Genomic DNA, 6,653 nt, shown 5'->3' with positions numbered 1-6,653 from the left:
GCCATGTATTTCTGTGCCAGACACAGTGAGAGAACTCCAGTGTGAGCCTGCACAAAAACCTCCCTATGGAAACACTCATGACCAGGAGGGGGCATTAGAGACCAACAGGGTCTCCCAAGACCAGTATAGGGTTGTTTTATAAGATAAGAAGTTCTAGACTATGCTGTATGAGACTAGGTTTCAATATTAGAATCTCCGTTTTCCTCTTCCAAACATAAATAAGTAAAAAAAAATTCTAGCGGTGTCTCTTCACTGTCATAGTCTAATAAACTTCCTATTTGTTCAAATACTGTAACAAATAGCTTTTTCCACAAGCCCTGCAAGCTAAAAATCTGCTTCTTGTTATCAGATAGAATGACCTATAACTTTATATGTTTTACATACACACACATATATGGCATACATATTGAAACATTTTCTTATATATGCAGATATTTTATAAGAGTCAGAAGTTATGACACTTGTTGGATGTTAGGTTCAGTTATAAGCTAGAGAACTTTAAAAGAGCTGTAATTTGTTATCTTTATTTTTGCATCTGTGATAGAGACCACAGTTTCCCTAATTTAACGTCATTTCCACCCAACACCCTGGAAACTGAAATATCCATAGTTTCCTTCTACACCAAGAAGGTTCCATAAAAAGATAGAATTGAATATTGCTTTTGACAGATCCGATTTCATGCATTTGCATCTTTGTAAAGATTAGCTTTCCCATAAGAATTTTAAGCAGTGGTTCATTAGGCTAAATGAATAGTTATTGCTTGGGCATCTGTGTAACTTTAAAATTAACTTTCTCCATATATAAAAACAGGATGTGTTCTTAACTTTGGTCCACTTTCATATAACTCATTATTTGGGATAATCCTTCCAAACTAACTGCTTAATCTTCTCGCTCTACACTGTGCAATCCATGATCAGACTTCCCTAATTTTACTTTTCCTTAGATGAGCTTCTTAAGTTGCACAGTTAAGTGGTCATCCTATCCTCTTGATGCCTGGCTGTTACTGATAAAGGCCCTCTGACATGCAGATTGGTTTGATATTTCAACTGTTGAGAACTGAGCTGTAGCACACATAAAAGGGAAGGTTGCCGCTGCTCATCTGCACATGTGGGAAGCAGCTCAGAGGTTCAGAGAGCATACTGTTTTTGCAGGGAAACAGTTTCAGTTTCTGGTAACCACAATTCTAAGTCATACCTACCTTTAAGTTTGGAGTAACCATGGTCTCTATTTGTCCCCATGCACATTACACTACTCATACATAATTAAAAAACAAAATATTTCATTATCTCATTCACTGTTGAGAGTTAACCCAATGTGAGTGCTCCATAGTTTATATGAAGCTTTCATACATATAGAAAATTTCAAAAAGTATTCCTCATGTGGATTAATGAATATTGTTTTTGAAATACCACTACTCCTTGTAAAAAGATTAGGACCTTTAATACCTAACATTTTTGTCTCATCCAAGAGATCAGTATCATTTGTTTCTCAAATATAACTAATTACTATCACTTGTCTGAAATTTGAATCTAAGGATAGCACATAGCTCTATTGTCCACATGAACAGACATTTTCCTGCATGCCATCCTCTCCTTTGGTTCTTTCATCTTGGCCAATGCATGTGGGCAGAATAGGTTTCATAGAACAAGCATCTTTGATCAACATAAAAATGAAAATTAAAGCCAAAAAATAAGTTGCCTGTATCCAATAATTCAAGACCCATTTACTAAAGAAAAGAAAGAAACCACCGTATTATGAAGGAGAGAAATGCGCCCTGTGCCTTGTAAAAGGGAAGATGGTTCTGTTACATTACCATAAAGGAGTTTGGGCAAACCACAAAAATTTTATATATAAGAACACATGCCCAACATTCTCACTTCTATGTGTGGATTCAAAGAAAATGACATTTTCAATTAAAATAGATTATTGCTTTTCAATGATTTTCCCACATCCCACTGTTATACTGTCTCTCACTGCTGGACTCTCTATAAGTAAAGTCTAAGGTGTCAAATCTCACAGAGATACTGACGATTAATTGTGATTTTCATTATCACATCCCTATAATTTTCACTTAATTGTTTTCAGTATGGCAATTGTCAATAAATAAAAGTGGGCACAAAATTACATTGGTTATATTTCTGTAAATTAATTTATTGAGTTAATGTGGCCATATAATAATTTGTGTATTCAAATATCATTACCCTGCAAACTTTTCAAACAGCTATGAAAATATTATACTGTAAGACAGGGAAAAATATTCATTGTTCCCTTGAAGACCCTTTCATGATTGCCTCTTATGATTATTTTAGTGAACATGGGGCATTTTTATTTACAACAGTTATGCTCACTTGATGCGTTTACTGCATTGCTCACTGGCCACTGGTCTTTGTTGCAATTGAACCAACACTGACTGATTTTTTTTCTTTTTCTTTTTTTATTAAAAATTTCTGCCTCCTCCCCGCTTCCCATTTCCTTCCTTCCCCCCACTTCCCTCCCCCTCCCTCTCCAGTCCAAAGAGCAGTCAGGATTCCCTGCCCTGTGGGAAGTCCAAAGTCCTCCCCCCTCCATCCAGGTATAGGAAGGTGAGCTTCCAAACAGACTAGGCTCCCACAAAGCCAGAACATGTGGTAGGATCAAAACCCAGTGCCATTGACTTTGGCTTCTCTGACTGTTCTTTTTCTAATTGAAGCAAACTCTCCTAGTCACTGTGTTCTCCATTCCAGTGGATTATTTTTCCCAAAGCTCTCACATTCATCCTCTGTCTTCAGGCATACAGAATCTCTCTTATACAATATCTTTTTGTATCCCATGGTATTGAAAATAAGCACAAAGCATGTTTCTATTAAATTTAGTTATTAATAAATTTAGTTATTAAATAAATTTAACATATATGTGGAAAATAAAGCATAAAAATCATACATATTGCTATTGTCCACCTGCAGGACAACCTCTGACTGCTTCATATGCCTGGGCAATGGAGATAACATCTCTAAATCTTCATGGGAAATCCTAAAATACACACCTACTGTCCACAACCTGAGGCACTCTGACATCAAGCCCTGGGATTTGTCATAATGCACAGAAATACTTGTATTCATAATGAATTGTAGGATGTGGACTCTGGGTCCTATTTGTGGGCTTTATCAGAGAAGACCATGCTGTAAATATTGGGCTGCAATTTGGTCAAGGTTAGGCACCAGTTCTTATGTTTTCCTGATTCTCAGACAGTTTAGAGACAGTCAGTCCTGTTTTTCACAAGAGGCAAAATTATCCAGAAAATTTGAAATATAATGTTTGGATTTTCATTGCTAAACTACATTCTGTTTCTATTAAACATACAAGATATTAAATTTTGTGGTTATAAATTTTGTAACTGCAACCCCTTCACTTTTCTCAACAAGGAAGCTTATGCATGTTTTAAATTCAGATGATTTTAATGATTCTTGATTTGTCATCTAAAATATATTTTGAAAATGTTAATTTTTGTCATGTTTACTTTAATTTTATCATCTTCTTTTCTTTTATGTATATTAAAATAAAAACTTGTTCTTTTAACACTTTCACAGTGACTACACATGTAGCTGCTGCTGTTTCAGAAGTAATTGTGACTCCATGGTTACTAGGTAGCCCACATCTGAGCCAATCAGATCCAAACCTGTCACTTCCACAAAATGTAGTTTGCAACTAAATCTCTAATGTTATATTTACCAGTAAAGACTCAGAAGCCAGAAGCTGGGATGGCAACCCACTAGCTTGGAGAGTTAAGGAGCTGACATTTCCTCTTCATCATGGTCTTAGAATTGAGAGCATCCTACTTCTCCATTAACTCAAACATGATGGCCACTATCAAAGTCACCTTGTACATCTACCTGTGTATCTCTGTATCTGAGTAGCCATCAGCAGGGACACCTCAAAGAGACAAGTTTTCTTAAAATGCAACACTCTTCAAACTGAGGACACAGACATGTATTACTGTGACTGACACACAGTGAGGGAAATCCAGTGTGAGCCTGCAGAAAGCCCCTCTTCAGAGAAACTTGGAAACAAAAGGGTATGTAAAGGACCAACAGGATTTCTAAGACTATTAGGGGTCACTTCAGAAACATAGAAGTTATAGACTATGCTGCATGAGCTCTTGCTTTAATTTTAAAATGTGGGGTTTCTTCTTTCAATCAAAAAATCCAGTTGAGGTTCCTCTCAACCCTTGAAGCCCCTTTGATCTGTGAGTTCCCCTTTAAATAAAGAACCCTTTATAATACCCTATTTGTAGATAGTGTGGGATTACTTCATTTTGTGCATTCCCCTTTATCTGGTATGTTCCCCTTCAAAGTTACATTACTCAGATTTTTCAATAAGAAAATTATTGAGGTATTGTGAGCATATAATAATTTCTGCATACAAATACGTTTTGTATTACTATATGAAATCACTATACTATAAGATTAAAGTAGTTATTGCTTTTCTAAAGTTTATGTCAATATCCCCTCATATGATTATATTCACTAATTTGGGAAATACACACTGACACTAGATATGCTTTCTGGATGATTTTCCCTGGCATTTTTCCCTTAGAAAATGTTGATAGAATTTTTTTTAATGTTGGTAGACACTCTTGGTCTTTACTGTTCATGGATTGTTTGTCTCCAGGCTTCCTGGTCAAAATGCCTGTTTCTAAAGGATGGGAAGTCTGTGTTAGGTAACAGCTTTCTCTCCCACTGTCTTGAAACTCAGGGGATACTTAAGAACTGTTGATTAATTGTGTATTAACAAATATAAGAAACATAAAAGATATGCTTGTCATGCTCCCCCTCCCAGGATTCTACAACTGTCTTGGGATGCTTAGTCAATACTGCCCCTACTCCTCACTCAAATTGCCCAGTGTCCTGCTCTCTACCTGACAGATGATCCATATATCCCTAAGAGAATTCTGTATTGAACTTGCAAATCCTTACTGTTCTCTGGGAACCTCCACAACTACCATCAACCACCTCAATTCTGTTGCTTCTCTCAGACTCCATATGTCAGCATTTTAGCTGGTGCCATACTGGCTTTATTATCAAGGTACTTCAGTGTAGTTTGAAATAAAGTGTGGATAAACCTTCATCACCATTTCTTTTTCTATAGGTTGCCTTGCCTACCCATTTTTTTCATATTTAGTAGTATCTTCCTCAAGCATTTTCTTTGGGGATTTTTTTAAACAATTTAGCCATTCAATAGGTATTATTTTATCTTCATTTTGAGAAATTGCACACCCTAAATATATACAATTAAATATAATCACATTTATACCCTATTTTCCCTTCCACTCTCTCCCATATAATCCCCAACATAAACCTTTCACAACCTGTTGACCTCTTTAAATCTAGTTGATGCTGCCCATGTGTGCATGGATGTATAGGCAGGCACTGCAGTATAAGAAACCAACCAAAGATCACATTATAAAAAAGAAAGTCTTTCAGTTTTCAGGAAAGATCTATATCCAACAGATCATCAGTAAGAATGAAGGCCTGGACATAATCTACACAATGGTTTTGACTGACTTGGTCTCAGTTATGCTTACACAGAAAACAACTGCCATTATGAATTCCTGAATGTGAGAGCCAGGTCAAATGCAGAAGTCAGCAATTCACAATGCTATTCTTTATGCTCAACCTCTTACATTCTTTCCACCTCCCCTTCCTCAATGTTCTCTGAGCCTTGGAAGAAAGTGGAACTGGAAATCATTATGTCATACAATATAACAAATATTGAGAAGGAGAAGGACAACCTGATTCTGTCATATTTAGAACCTAGATTCTCTGTGTCAGGTGTACTGGCTTCTGTTTTGCAGGCCTTGTAACTAGAACAGGAACCCTAGGAAAGGAAGACATCTTAAGTGAGGGGCAAGGAGAATGAAGCACAGGATAACTGGTGCTGTGAAAGCAAAAGTTGGCATTGCTAAGGAAAGTTGATGAGTAGGAGGGGAACCAGACACCTGGATAAATGATAACAAGTTCATACTAAAACTTAATCAAAATACTGCTTTGGACAATTGCAGTAATTATGATAAGTAAAAACTATCCTAACCATATAACAACAGTCATGAGTTGCCTGGTGTAAAGATGGAAGAAGATAACAGAGAAGTGGGGAGTTTAAAGGAATCAAAGAGAAAACTTCAGAATGTGAAAAAAAATGCATTTGCTGCAAATGGAAATAGGTCTCCTTAGAAAGTGCAAAGCAAGAGAGGGAGGGAGGGAGAGAGAGAGAGAGAAAGAGATAGAGAGAGAGAGAAGGGATATCTCACTTACCATCTTCCAATAGCATGAGAAAAGCGTGCTCTTAGAAATAAGTAAAACTGACAAAGTCCCAAGTGTTCTTGCCACAGACAATGAGTTACTGTAACAGCATCTTAATGGGGTGACCTTGTCCAAGAGCCACATCAGGGAGAATCCATTTACAGCCCAGAACGTAGGAAAAACTGAGCTCCCGTATAGATATACACCTGTGTTTGACACATTTAAATTCATATGTGTGCTAAGGAAAAATGTCATTATATATCCACATGTGCTGTGCACACACACAAAAAGGAACTAACTGGAGTGTTATGAATTCTTCACAAGGAAAATGTGAATTCAAAGCAATTCTATGTCAATTTCTATAATTGACATAGTTGT

The sequence above is a fragment of the Microtus ochrogaster genome, unplaced genomic scaffold (assembly GCF_000317375.1).
Source record: "Microtus ochrogaster isolate Prairie Vole_2 unplaced genomic scaffold, MicOch1.0 UNK101, whole genome shotgun sequence".
Lineage (NCBI taxonomy): Eukaryota > Metazoa > Chordata > Mammalia > Rodentia > Cricetidae > Microtus > Microtus ochrogaster.
Note: the sequence above shows the minus strand (reverse complement) of the source record.